Source organism: Rhineura floridana, chromosome 1 (assembly GCF_030035675.1).
Source record: "Rhineura floridana isolate rRhiFlo1 chromosome 1, rRhiFlo1.hap2, whole genome shotgun sequence".
Lineage (NCBI taxonomy): Eukaryota > Metazoa > Chordata > Lepidosauria > Squamata > Rhineuridae > Rhineura > Rhineura floridana.
Genome location: NC_084480.1, coordinates 287,534,016 through 287,549,405, shown reverse-complemented (window position 1 = coordinate 287,549,405; position 15,390 = coordinate 287,534,016). Strand labels below are relative to the sequence as shown.

Here is a 15,390-nt window from a genome sequence, read left to right as displayed (position 1 = left end):
ACTTTCTTCATACTGCTTTTGTATCCCTACTAGAATTAAAGCTGGGTTGATGAAGTGTTGTTATTTTGTTTTGTTTTTTTGTTGTCAGTTTGATTTCAGTTCATGGTAACTGGTCATGCAAACAGGCCTGCCATGTGCCAAATTACTAGTGCATGAATCAACAGCTGTATTAACTTTTAAAAGTGAAAAAACTGCACAATGTGGTCTACTATTTCAGGTTGATCTGATTAGTGCCACTAATCAAAGTGAATTATTTATGAAATTTGTGAACCAAAATGAATTATTTATTTCATTTGTAACCTGCTCTTCTTCCAAAGAACACAGAGTGGGGAATGAAATAACTTCAGGAGCTGTATGTTGACAGCTGCTACCAATATTTCTTGTCAGGATAAAACGAGTTTGATCTGTGTTGCAAGCAGGTGTGTAAAAGGCCCCTTAAGACGCAATCCTATGCCCACTTAGCCCACTTACCTGGGACTAAGCTGTACTGAACTTAATGGGACTTACTTCTAAGTAGATATGCTTTGGATTTTCCTGTCAATCTAGGAGCTGTACACACTTAAATGTATAATTATGTCAGACTTGTGAAATGTTTAATTATATTGTTTAAACAAAATATATTGATTTTATTTCCTCTCAAGATTAAAAATATATGTTGAACATATTATATACAGTGAAGCTTTTTATTATTTGATTTTTAACTATATCTAGAATGAACACTCAGAATGCAACCCTATCAAAACAAGGAAAACATACTCTGGATTTTTAATTTTGACTCCTGGCTTAAGCAGAGATTACTTATCTAATATTAGTAAAATATAAAATGAAATAGGATCAATTTTCAGAAACATCCACTATTCAGATTCTGTAGTAGGCTTTTTTTTTTTTTTGGCAGATGAAGTAGGGGGAGGGTAGAACTCCTTCAGTATCCTATAGGATTAGAACAGCAAACATTCATTATTTCAGAGTTATTTTCTGACAGCATAAAAAACTGCATGCTTATTTTTTTAAAGGAGATATGAATTATTAGTAGCCTTAGGGGCATGAGACCCATCCAGTGTAATGTTCTGGTGCAACTTCTTGGGAATGATTTCAGTTGATGTGGCCTGATGATGTGGAGAAGCTGCATCATGTCCTCTCGACCCTTGCCCTACTTGGCTTATTAAAGCTTGCTGAGGGGGTTTGACTGAGTGGATCCAGGGTGTGGTCAATGCATTGTTGTGGGAGGGAGTGGTTCCAGCCACCTTGAAAGAGGTGATGATCTGCCCGCTCCTGAAAAAGCCCACCCTGGACCCTGGTTTGTGACAACTACCACCCGGTCGCAAATACCCCCTTCTTAGGGAAGGTGGAAAGGGCTGTGGTGCAGCAACTGCAAGTACTCTTGGATGAAACAGATTATCTTGACCCATTCCAGTCTGGGTTCAGGCCTGGTTATGGGACTGAATCAACCTTGGTTGCCCTGATGGATGACCTTTATCGGGAGAAGTACAGGGGGAGTGTGACCCTGTTATTCTTAGTTGAACTCTTGGCGGCCTTTGATACCATTGACCATGGTACCCTCCTGGGTCAACTTGGTGAGATGGATATTGAAGGCACTGTTTTACAGTGGTTCCGATCCTATCTCTAGGGTTGTTTTCAGAGAATAGCATTGGCTGATTGTCCCTACTGGGAGGAAGGGCAGGATATAAATCTAATAAGTAAGTAAGTAAGTAAGTAAGTAAGTTGTGCTTAAGAGTGCTGGACTGGGACTCAGATCTGAATGAAGTTCCCTGAGTGAACTTGGGCTATTTGGTAATATTTGGGATATTTGGTATGGGACAAATCTGAATGAAGCTCCCTGAGTGACCTTGGGCTAGTCACTATCTCTCAGCATAAACTGCCCCACAGAGTTGTTGCAATGATGTCCCCTGAAATTTGTATATCCTTACTCTTTTCTCCAAACACCTCAAGTCTATGTCCAGTGGTAAGGAACAAGGGATATTTGGTAAGGGATATCAGAAGGCCTGTGGTGAGTTATGCAGTGTGAACATATGCTAACGCCGCATATAACAAGAGAAAGTAATCTCAGTTCATAGGATAGTCCTAAGAAATGTGACTATTTAATTAAACAATACAGTGGATACATTCTTTCCAGTTCCTATCAACCAGTTATTATTAAAAGGTAAAGGTAAAGGTGTCCCCGCACTATGTGCGAGTAGTTTCTGACTCTTAGGGTGACAAGACGTTTACTAGGCAGACCGTATACACGGGGTGGGATTGCCAGTTTCTTCCCCGGCCTTTCTTTACCCCCAGTACTCATTTTACTGACCACAGATGGATAGAAGGCTGAGTGGACCTCGACCCCTTTTACCGGAGATTCGACTTTCCGTTGGAATCGAACTCTGGCTGTGGGCAGAGCTTCGGCTGGGTTACCGCCGCTTACCACTCTGGGCCACGGAGGATCTTTGGTTATTATTAAAGATAATGCATTATCAAAATGGGGGTGTGAGGAGACGGTTTATGGATGATGATCTACTGGGTTTTTCTTATGTCTCACCCACATGAACACCTAGCTTTGGGTAGAGGAGAGTAATTAATTACAGTTGTGTGGGTGAGAAAGAAAAGAGAATTATTCTAAACTCATGTCTTTGCTGAGAGGTTGGATGCAATGAGATCATGAATACCAATATTTCCAATTTACCCTCAACAACCATGGAATACCATTCAAGAAAACTGAAGGGCATTTCCAAAAAACCCCCTGTAAGACCCAGTTTATATATGCAGTAAAATCCAGTGCTACAGCTTTTCCTAGGCAGTGCTTACTACTTGTTCAGACTGCAGAGAGAAGTTGGTATGTTTAAATGCTGTTCTTTAAAACAAACTCTCCTTGCATGCAGAAAGCTAGCATATCAGGGAGAATAGTTCAGCTCAGTTTCCCTGTCCCCAGCTGGCTTTTTCTGATTGCAAGGAGCTGTACTTAAAACATACAAATGCCTACCTGCAGTCTGAAACAGTATAATGTGGGTATAAAGCCTTTTACTACTTGATTCTGCTGCATATATGAACTGGGGCTGGGGTGTGACTTTTTTTCTTTTTAAATAACAGGGTTCAGCCAACATGGGTACTTCTAATTCAACGTTTTTAATAGAAAATTGGAAAAAACCCTACTACATATCATTGTTCAATCAGATACATATTCTTATATTCTAATTCAACATATTATATGGCATTTTATATTTTACTGAACTCGTTGTTTTACCCAATAGATTACTAACCCCGCTCCAGCAAGACTGTACTTCAACAGTTGCGTGCCAAGTAGACATTCAGCAGGTATAGCTTCTCCCATTACTTTGAATAAACAGGATTCCACTGTTAGCATGCTTTAAAAAGTGTACGGATCTTAAGCTGACAAAAAGCTGGAGGGAATAAATTAAGCATAAACAAGAAAAGGTGTTAAATAAATAAAAAATATAAAAAGAATCCTGGGGCACCTACCGTAAAGGCTAACAGACTGAATGTGGCACAAGTGGATTCCAGGGCGGGGGGAAACATGCGCCGTAATAAACCTCTTCCAGAGCAGTCCTACTCAGGAGTAAGTCCCACTTAATTCAATGGGGCTTACTCCTAGGTAAGAGGGCATAGCATTCCAGCCTTCGTCCTTAAGGTGCCATAAGACTCCATGTGTGAGTGTCAGTCAATGAATGCCTTAAGAGACTAGCACCGCTACCTCTCAGCAGTTGACGAGGTAGAGTGAAAAGCAATGAAGGCAGGTTCTGTCCCCTTCCGTGCGCAGACCACCCTCTTCTTCTCCCCGCCTCTACGAGGCTTCTCTCCTGCTCCTCCCTCGCGGGACGGACACCGGGTTCAACTGCTAGGCAGCCCCGCCTCGTCTGTGATCTCAGCAGGGGGAGAAAGGGAAGAGGAAAGCCTCCTCCCGCCCTGGGCCTGGTAGCTTCTCTTCTTCTCCCCTCCCCCGCCCTCCCGCCTGCTTTCCTACAGGCTCGCTTTCTTTTTCTCCCCTCACAAGCACTTCCTTCGCGGGGCCGGGCAAGGCCCAGTCGGGCGGAGCGGGGTTACTGCTCTCTCTCTCTCTCTCTCTCTGCGGAGTTAAAGGTACCGGGGAAGGGCAGGCAGGGAGGCAGGCGCTCGGTCAGGTTTTGAGGGCCTCTGCTGTGTCGTCCGGGAACGGCGAAGAGCAGTAGCCGGGGGGGGGAGAGTCCCCGAAGAGGCGAACGGTGGAGGGGGAGGCTGGCGGGAGGGGCTCCCGAACTGGCAAGTGCTGCCTGAGAGGAGAGACTTCTCTCCAGGGGTCTTCTCCCAGGCAGCCGCTCTCGGGCGCTAAGAGGGGATTAGGCGGTGGCCGATGCTGCTCCTCACATTGCTGGAGGGTGAAGTCATCGTGGCCATTGTCTCCCCTTAGCTCCCCGGCCGCCAGAGGGGGGAGACCAGCAACGAGCCGTGGGCCCCGTCTCGTTCTCGGAAGCCGCCGGGTAAAACTCCCACCCCCTCACCCAGCCAGGCCAATATTGAAGAGACTTAATGCCTGATCCACTACCGAGCGGGAGGGGGAGCGAAGTCTGAGGAGAAACTTGGAGGGCAAAACATAACCACATAACTCCTCTTGCTATCATTTCCACACCCCAGTAAGTTTTTGAGGGGAGAGGGAAGGATTTAAAAAAAACCCTTTTCTGTTGCTATCTTCCTTTTTCTCAAACAGCTTCGGAGCGTCTGTACTACACTTTCTGCTTGTAAAACAAAGGGATATTCTGGGGGGGGGAGAATAGATTTTTATTTATTTATTTATTTATTTATTTATTTTGAAATATTTCTAGCCCGCTCTATTTTAACCAGAAACTCATAGCGGCGAACAGCAGCCGTAGAATAAAAACTATACAATACACCCAATACATACAATCAACAAGTTAAAAAACATACAAAAAATTTATGCTACTATCGTAATCGTAGATAAAAGCTTTTTAAAAACCCACCCTTTTCAAATAATTGTAGCACTGTTTGTGTTCTAAAATAGGCTTCCCTGTAAAAGAGCGAACGTTAGGTAAGACACACAGCCCAAACTAAAAGGAAGTCCACTCCCAGGGGAGGGGGGAACTTTCCATATCCACCCTAAATCTTAAATTGAGGCGAGACTAGCGATCTTTTATCCTGAAAATAGTACTGCTACTTCTCTTTCCCCTCAAATTATTACTTTTTGAAGAGAGTGCTGTTTTGTCCTCCTGCGCCTTCCTGCCTTTTGAGGAGCTTGTCATAACTGTGTAGCCTTAAATGTAATCTCTTTAGAGAAGTTGGTATTCAGAGGGCAGGTAAATATATTTCCTTGGACTGTAGAGTAGTTCTCAGTGGAGGAATATTGGATTTTTGTAAAGACCTAAACAGACCAATATGACACAATCTGCCCTGTGGGATGGTCACTGGTATTTTGCCATGCTGTTCCCTGGAACTGTTGTGAGCCTGGTTAGGTGGTAGCAGCGGCTGAAAGTGCAGAATGAGTACAGCAGCTTGCACAAGTATAAGTGCAGAAGTAGGAAACTTTTCATACCAGTAAACACAGGAGCCTTAATGTTAAGCCCTGAGAGTCACATAGGCATCAGAAGTGTGACTAAAAACCTTAGGTCTAATGTAAGGAGAGGTGTTACTGATCAAATGAATCGCATGAGAGGTCAGCATGAAGTAATGTGGAATTTCCCCGTAGTATTTCACCAACAACCAGTCATGGCTGTACTGCTGGAGGGAACTTGGCTGGTTTCTGGGTTTGAAACCAAAATTAAGGGTGTGCCTTTAGTGACCAGGTTGGAATGTTGCTGATTGTAAAATGTGTGGGAGGGTTGACAATAGTATAAGTTCTGCCACATTTCACCTTTCATTCCACTTGGTGGACACAACAGTTTTTTCTAATGTAAAACTTTCTTGTAGGCACTGGTGTGTTCTTTAACATGCAGTTGCAGAAGAGTTATGAGAAGGTCAGAGGGTACTTGTGGAGGCAATAGTGGAGTAAGACTAAATATGCTAATCAGCCTTTTAACCTTGTTGGATTTCTGCTAGTTTCTTTTTAAAATAAAGTTTTAGCATTTTTGAAAAATGCAAGTAGGAGGCCTGCTATTTGAATTCAGCTCACTTTTACCCAATACAGAGTATTTAATGTTTGTAATTGGCAGATTATGACTAACAGATGTTAAGGGAAAACCCACTAACATAGTGAATGAGAACATTGTTCACTATTTCAGTGAATTTGTCTTAATTTGAAATTGATTAAAATCAGTGATCATAGGCACTGGCTCATCTCTTGTCTTTTTTAAACCTGGTGTTTAAAGGAGAAGGGATGTAGTTCAGTGGTAGAGTGTCTGATTTGTTCAGTCCCTGCCATCTCCACCTAGGGTTAAGAGAGATCTCTGCCTGAAACGCTGGAGAGCTGCTGCCAGTCATTGGGACAGCACTGAGCTAGATGTATCATTGGTCTGATACAGTAAAAGGCAGCAAAATATTGACTACACTGACTAGAAGTGGCTCTCCAGGGTTCCAGGCAGGAGTTTTTTCCAGCCATACCTGGAGATGGTAGGGACTTAACCTTCTGCATATGAAGCAAATGTTCTACAGTGGAGCTACAGTCCTTGCTGTTTAAATGCCAGGTTTACAAAATGAAGGAGATGAGTCAGTGCCTGTGATCGCTAATTTTAATCAATTTCAAATTCATGAGAGTAAAGTTGGACTTCTGGACTAAGCCTATTTTAGTTAAGACACATTCACTTAAATAGTGAAAGAACAAAGGGTTCTTATTCATTGTGTCTCTTATTGTCGACTTGAATTTCTTTTGTCAAAGTTCATGTTCTTTTTGTTCTCCTCATTTGGGGACTTACATTTTCTGAAGGAAGCCTCCTTGCCTCTAACAAGCTTTCTTGAGTCTGCTTGTTAATCATGGTGGCATCCTCTTTGCCCTGGTGTTTTTCCTGTATTCTGCATTCTAGCAGAACTGCTGCTATTATGGTTTGAACAACCCCAAGCATTCTGGAGAGATATGATGGTCTTCACATTTCCTTTCAACTTCTTTTTACCAACCCCCTCAGTTTTAAGAAGTTTCTTCTTTTAAATTCAAATGTGACTGTGTTGAATTTTGTTGGTAATTGTACACTTACATGTGTTAAATTTGATGGCACTGTGTAGTCATTGTGCTCAGTAGGTTCAACAGCACTTACATATTGCACCACATCTTAGGTCCACTTAATGTTAAGTCCAGGGTCATTGTTCCTCCGTTGGCTCTGTGACTGTTGTAGGCACAGTCATTTAGGGTATCTAGAAATTTTGCCTCTTTTTTGTGACTGGAACACTCATGTTTCCAGTCTTATGAGGGTAGTTGAAGCTGTCTGTTGTTACAGCAGTTTATCTTTTGGAGGACTCCTTGATTTCATTATCATCCTGTGCATTTTGGTCAGGGGACACAGTACTAAATTACACTTTGGACCTGGTATTGCCACTGACAGTGGTTCTGTGGAGGAGTCTACAGTTTTGCAGATTTCTGTCTTGTTGAACACTATGTTCTCTGTGATGTATAGAACTATATTACTTCTAGTATGCCCTTCATATAGAATTTGTATCCAGTGATAATGTTTCACTGTTCAAAACATTTTTCATATTGTTAGACAATTCTATTGTGCATGGCTTAATGCTGTTTTCTCTTTTTGTTTGTATTTCAGCTTGAAGTTTCACTTTCACTTAGTTGACAAAAGATGTAACTGAGTAATTCAACAGATGGCAGCATAACAAGATTGAGTATGATCTTTAAGGTTCCCTGGCTGAATACTTACATCTGACTGGCACATGGAGGTTGACTTCCTCCAAGAAGGTAATAAGACTATTGAGTTGCATTGTAAAAAGGATTGGATTCTTCCATGAATTAATAAATCTTTTATGGTCTGTATTGAAATAGAGGAGGTATGTTATGTAAATGCCGAACTTCTCAGCTGCATCTTGACATGTATCTTTCTTGTAAGATGCGATTCTTATATGATGTTTTAAAAATTACCTGCAGCTTGTTCTTTTTCAAGCTTTCTTTCACTTTCATCTTCTCAAGACAAAAAACCCTGATATCTTTTGTAGTTCAATTTTTGCACAGCATTAATGAAATAAACATATTTCCATAAATTGCATAAGGTACAACATTAAATATTTAAATTGCTACGCTTTCAAGGTCTCTGCTAAAAGTGTAATTAGCCATTCTGACCAGGCATAGAATTCTTCCATAAACATAGAGCATTCTGAACCTAACATGAAGTAAACCTCATCTGGCATATACCGCCAAAAGAAAACGTTTGGATATAAGTCTCCCTTAGCCAGTATGGTAGGTCTTGACTTATGGTGTTTCCAGATTCTGCTGTAGAGGGGGAAACACCCTGAGAATAGGTGAAATTGATGAAAACAAATCTGTATTGAATACAATTGCTGTCATCTAAGTTATCAAACAAAAAACCCATTCAGTATGGTGCTACATATGATGATCGGGTAAGATGTTGATCTGTTTGAGTTGTTTGTACTCTTGAATGACATCGCTTCTGAATTAGCTTTTGTTTGTTTTCTACTCTCTGTCAACACTAATTGAAATACAGTCTATAAAAACTATTCACCAATACACTAATCTAGTTACAAATCAGGCTCGCTAAGCTACTGCATATCCTTTTCTCCTTGCAGTCCTATAACACCTTTACAACTCTACTTAAGAGTTGCAGAAAGGAGTTGCTGGTGCTCCTGCCTAAAGATGTGAAGGCCTGGAAAAAAACAGAAAAATTGCCCCTTTTTCCCTTGAATGTTTCTGTTTTTACCAGAAAAAATTAACAAAACCAACACAGACTTTCCCTTCCCTGTTTTTTTTTCAGGCCTTCACATCTCTACTCTTGCCACCATGAGAATATGGGTCCTAATGCAGCAACATAGCTAATAAGAAACAATAACACATAGTATTATACAGACAATGGTATATAGATCAGCCTTTCTTGCCCTGGTGCCCTCCATATATTTTGAATTACAACTCCTGTTGTAATTGGGATTCTCGACCAAGATATCTGGAGGACACCAGGTTGGGGAAGGTTGATGTAAACTAAATCTCACTATGCTAGTGTTTGGATCAATCTAGTGAAGTTCTGGTCTTACACTTTGAGTTGACAAGATATATTTCTTAGTGAAGTTATCAAAATAGTTCTTCAGTACAGATGAGAAAGGAATGCTCCTAAAAGTGTTAAGGGGGCAGGAAGAATATTCCTTTGTACTTTAAAGATCATATCTGCCTAACCCTTTTTCTTAAAAATCCATACCTTATGTGTGTTCCACATGTATGTTTTTAATATGGATCATCCCAAATTAAAAAAATATTCCTATGGATATCAGTGCTAGAACTCACCTTTGCTACAACACAGTAAATTTAAGATAGTTGCAAATCAGACTGATTTTTAAAAAAAGGTTGAAAATGTATGCCGTCTTTTCAATAGACAATTACGTCTTTAAAGTTACATTATTCTGGAAATATATCAAAATCTAGTATAATTTAGCACAGGCTAATAACACTTTTTCATCCAGTGGATACATTTGCTTCCTTATGTTGTATAACGTCCTTCCCTTAGAGAAAAATATTTCCCTGAAGAGATCCTCAGTAAGAAGATTGGAGGGGTTTCCTTAGGAACTGGGAACTGGCAATAGCTCTGCTAATCTTACTTAACTTTCCTGTACATTTCCCTAGTGAAAATTTCTAGATGGCTGCTTGTTTATCTAAATAGTATACAGCTATTCTATCAAATTCTACCTAGCTTTTAACAGGTATAACACAACTGCAGGGTGGATTGGTTTAAATCAAGGTGATTTAAATCACTGATTTAAATTACCAAGAGAAATCCTTAATTTTAAATTGAGTTTGTCAATTACTGTTCTTCCCATATTTCTTAAACAATGATTCAAATCATTACTAAAACATGTTTGTTTACAACTCAATATAGCATTTTACAAGGAGGGTACACATTGTGTAATTGTTTAGATACCTTGATTTTTACTAATAGTACATAAAATTGCCCCATCAAGGTGCAAGTGCAATGGCTGTACATTAGGAATAGCAAGTACTAAATCACAAATGCAACAGCAAATCTTAAATGTTACATAAATGTTATAACATTGCAGTTGCAGCAGTTTTGTGGGTTGCCAATTGATAGCTGTCCTTAAACTCTTGTTTTTAACTTCTAATTTTTAAAACTCTGATTTATTTATTATTTTATTTATATCCCGCCCTTTCTCCCAGCAGGAGCCCAGGGCAGCAAAAAACTCTTAAAAGACAAGCCATCACAGCACTAAACATACATTGCCCTTAAAATGTCAACAACTAGATTTCATCTTCCTCACTCTCAGTGTCATTTTTATTCATAGACTGAAACAGAAATAGGAGTTTTCCTGCTTTTCAACTCCTGATTACTTTCTTAGCTTTGAGTGAATGATGCCAAATGATGAAAGTATTCTCTCTGTGTATTCAGAGTAAGCTACCTCTATAAAAAGTTGGTTTACCACTTAAACGAACTCTGGTTCAAGGTGCCTGGCTAATGATTTCCACCAATTCAGAGGAGTGACTTTGTTAAAAATACCATCAGTAAACATGTGTTTAAACGGTTTCCTTCCAGCCCTGAAATTTATTATGACTGGCATAGCTGAGGAGCGATTTTGAGATGCCCATGCTATGGCAGCAGCATCTGCCCCATAGGTTAAGCATCTACCTTAAATTTGGGGTTGAGAATATTTGGAAGAAAATGTGGTGGGGTTAGTGCTTGATCCATTCACATTTGTATTGCCTGGAGTTGAACTTCCTGGTTAGGTATTTCGTTTTTCAGTGTGTTTTGGAAGTGCCTTCCAAATTTCAACCACATCAGCAACATTGCAACAATCTCTCTGAAGTTTGTTTAAGGCAATGGATATAGGCTTCGGTATACTGAGCTTATTTTCGACATTCCTCTTCAGCCTAATGTTACCTACTTTGGATGAGATATTTCAATCTATTTTATCATGGTTTTCTTCACAGATGTTTATGAGAATAGTCAGTTCTTAATAAATTGTTCAAAATGACCATGGAATTCCATTGAACATCCTGAGGGATAATTAGTTTGGATCTTCCTGCTTTCTTCAGTGAAGCTGGAACAGAATGATTGTTACAGAAGTATTGTACAACTTCAGCAACATTTTCTTTTATTCCTGGAGAAGTAAAGTCTTTGGCTAAAAGATCCATTAAATGGGCACTGCAGCAATATGTTATTAAGGAGCTTCCTTCTATTTCTTCTAAGTATCTTCTCATCTTTGTCATGTTTGCAGCATTGTGACAAAACTGTGCATGTGACACTTAGGTTTTTGTTCACAGTTTATCACAGCTTTCATTGCCACTTTTAAATATTTTGCTGTGAGGGCATTTCCTGATGCATCTATTGTTTCTGAAACATATGCAACTCCATCTTCTGTTGTCATACAGGCACATATTACTGGTTCATTGTGTACATTGCTGCACCCATCAAGGTTTAAGCAAATTTCCCCTCTGTATTTCTTGCACACTGTTCAAGTTTATTGTCATATCCTCTATCTAGCAATCTTCCATCAGTTTCTGCTCTGCCAGGTGGAGTATAGCCTGGTTATAAGGACTCGACCATATATTTTCATCTATGATGTCTTGTTAGTGTTCGCTGGTCCTTACTACAGACCCATCCATGGTGGTAGTTTTATCGGATTATTGAAATCTTTTGCTTGATATTGATAGTTTGTGGGAAATAGATAGACAGTGTCTTGTACTTAAATAGGACCCTGAAAGAAAAATTATTTTAAGTTCTGGTGACTTTTCTTGGTTCTTCTCAATCTATTAGAGTTAAGCATTTACATTTTTTTTCAGCAAGGATGCAGATCTGATTCCAAATTACCAAAAAAGTTAAGACTGACATTTGCAGTAAGACCCACTAAATTCACTAGCAGTTAGAATCATAGAATCACAGAAAAGTAGAGTTGGAAGGCGCCTATAATTCCATCGAGTCCAACCCCCTGCTCAATGCAGGAATCCAAATCAAAGCATTCCCGACAGATGGCTGTCCAGCTGCCTCTTGAATGCCTCCAGTGTAGGAGAGCCCACTACCTCTCTAGGTAATTGGTTCCATTGTTGTATGGCTCTAACAGGAAGTTTTTCCTGATGTCCAGTCGAAATCTGGCTTCCTACAACTTGAGCCCATTATTCCGTGTCCTGCACTCTGGGACGATCGAGAAGAGATCCCAACCCTTCTCTGTGTGACAACCATTCATATACTTGAAGAGTGCTATCATATCTCCCCTCAGTCTTCTCTTCTCCAGGCTAAACATGCCCAGTTCTTTCAGTCTCTCCTCATAGGGCTTTGTTTCCAGTCCCGTGATCATCTTTGTTGCCCTCCTCTGAACCGTTCCAGTTTGTCTGCATCCTTCTTAAAGTGCAGAGACCAGAGCTGGATGTAGTATTCAAGATGAGGCCTAACCAGTGCTGAATAAAGGGGAACTAGTACTTCAAGCAATTTGGAAACTATACTTCTGTTAATGCAGCCTAATATAGCATTTGCCTTTTTTGCAGCCACATCACACTGTTGGCTCATATTCAGCTTGCGATCAATGACAATTCCAAGATCCTTCTCACATGTTGTACTGCTGAGCCAAGTATCCCCCATCTTATAACTGTGCATTTGGTTTCTTTTTCCTAAGTGTAGAACTTTGCATTTATCCCTGTTGAATTTCATTCTGTTGTTTTCAGCCCAGTGCTCCAGCCTATCAAGGTCCTTTTGAATTTTGTTTTTTCTCCCCTGTTAACATCCAACATAGCAAACAGCTTGGGAATTTACTTGTTGAATAACACTAGTACTAAAAAGCATAGAGTCTGGATGAATGATGCATTCAATAATGGATTATAAAGTGAATTATTCATTTTACTATCTAGTTGATCCACATTGTTCTTCAGACATATCCACATCTTCATCCACATCATTTTCTCCCAATAAGCAGGTTTTATTATGATGTTTCATCTTGCAGCTAGGCCATGCATCTCCTCCTTGCACTGTTTACACTTTGCACGGTTTCCTTATTTGCCCAGGGAAAGAATTTCTTCAAAATATTCCCACATAGGGGTCTCTCTTACACCCAGAAGCCGTGACAGGTCTTCAGTGGCAAAAGTGTGGAACTGGAAGTTGTGTCTGTACTATAATGTCTTCCTTTTTTTCTTTCCAGTCCTCTCCACTGTTCCAGTCTTCTCCACTGTAGTATTCTAGGCAAACCCTGCTACCCAAAGAAAACATTGTATATCTCTGCTGCCTCTCAACAGATGGGCATCCAACGTTGTGAAAGACTCAGATGCTTAGATCCTGAGAAGTGCTGGCAGAAAAGCACTGGCAAAAGTGACTTTCTGTCCTTTCCCCCCACCCCCAAGCAGCCTCTTTGAAAAGCATCAGTTAAGAGTCAAGGACCCACTTGAATTGTGTTGGTTGTGGTGCAGAAGGCTGGGAGAGGGGAATTGCTGAAAATCAGATTGGTGGCACCTTTAATTCTATTCATGGAAGATTTTCAGCAATTTCACCCTCAGTCTCCTGCATTCAGGACTGTCTCCCAACCCTATGAGGCTTTTCAGGGGGGCTTCTGGAGAGGAGTGGTCCGGAAAGTTGTCTTCCACTAACCCGCTTTCCCTGATCCTTCTCAGGATCTAAGCCACTGACAGGAGACTGAACATGCCAGAACCCTTTCAGTCCTAAACTGCTTATGTAGCTAAGACAATCTGCTAAGTATTCAGTTTACTAAGGTTTATGTATTTTAGCTTTCTCCAACATGGTGCCATCCAGATGTTTTGGACTACAACTCATCTGAGCCCCAGCCAGCATGGCCAGTTATTATGGATGATGGGAGTTGTAGTCCATAACATCTGGAGGGGATAGTAAATAAAACTACATCCAGCACTAGCTTCTGCAAAAGGATTCTGCTTCTAGTATCTCTCTTCCAATCTTACAGCAATCATTTTTATAGCAATACTTTGAATGTGTGCCACCTCCTCTGTAGGTTTCTCTTTCTGTGCTTAAGGCACACCACTACACTTGCTGTATCTTGCATTCTTCTTGGACCAGATTCATTCTTCATGCTTCAGACTGATACAATACATAGCCCATGGGATGTGGATTGCAGGGCTGTGGAGTCGGTACGCCAAACCTTCGACTCCGACTTGACCCAAAATTGCTTCCAACTCCACAGCTCTAGACAGGGCTGTAAATGTCTTTTTAAATTGGAAGCTCTCATAGGAGCATTTTTATCACTGCCTGAATATGCGCTGATCTTGGCATCACAGCATTTGTCTTCATCTGGGTCCTGTGTCATACACTGACACACAAAATGTTTTCCATCTTGAGTTATGGTGAAATGCTCAACTACATCTGACTTCATGGGAAGCTTCTTTGACATTTTGAATTTATATTTTAAAAAAATTGCCAATCAAAATTTATTTTGAAGTCATAGTCGGTACATTTTTACCGACTCCGACTCCACCCAAAATTGCTTCCGACTCCACAGCCCTGGTGGATTGGAGAGACAATGGTTTTAAGCCACCATATACCCCACTGAGCTCTTTGTAGGAAGAGTGGGTTACAAATATAAAACAAATGGCTAGAATATGGGACTTTTAAAAAAAATCTTGTTTTGGGGTTCTTGGTATTATCAGCCTCCTGATACGCTCCTTCAAATAATGCATATACCTTGACTTAGGGCAAGGGTGGAGAGGGCTATATCTTTCCCCAACCCCTGGCAGACTAAAGTTGACAGGTGGGTGGGGCTGCCCACTTGTCAATCATCAGCAGCAGAGCGAGTTCGGCAGCAGGGCGAGGAGGCCAGGGCCCCCCACTCTGCCCGTCTGTTCCCTGACCTCAACTAAACCGCAGTCTCCAACCCATTGACGTAATAAACCTTAAACAAAACTATGCAGGTAAGAAGCCAGCAGGGGTGTGGGGGCTTTCCAGTGTTTTGCACTGCCTGCAGCATGTACGACTATCTGCCTGTTGGACAGAAGTCGTGGGTGTGCTCTCGGTGCAATGAGCTCCTGGCTCTCCGGGAACGACTTCATTTCCTTGAGGCCAAGGTGGCGGACCTGGAAAAGCTGAGAGAGGCAGAGAGGTGTGTGGAGGAGGCCTTCAGGGACGTTATAGCTGTGTCCCACTCCAACGATGATAGCTCTCCTGCTATCATGGAGAACGATGGTCTCGGGGAAGGAGAGCATCCAGCTGAGGAAGAGGGAAACGATCCCTTAGAAGGGACCCATTCCTTGGGGGATGAGCAGCTATCCTCTCGTGCCGAGGATATATCTCCACGGGGTGGAGGGATCCTTGTAGTGGGTGATTCGATCATTAGGAA

General features: G+C 41.2%; 1 protein-coding gene across 5 annotated transcripts in view; it reads left to right on the top strand.

Annotated features, from left to right (window-relative positions):
• Nucleotides 1-3,797: 3,797 nt before the first annotated feature.
• Nucleotides 3,798-15,390, top strand: part of RNF19A (ring finger protein 19A, RBR E3 ubiquitin protein ligase) — a 78,878-nt gene continuing 67,285 nt past the window's right edge. The window contains exons 1-2 of one of the 5 annotated variants that reach the window (XM_061604357.1): nucleotides 3,798-3,927; nucleotides 7,686-7,834. The gene's annotated coding sequence lies outside the window, so the exon portion shown is untranslated. The other 4 variants (XM_061604348.1, XM_061604385.1, XM_061604366.1 and 1 more) reach the window with 4 other exon arrangements.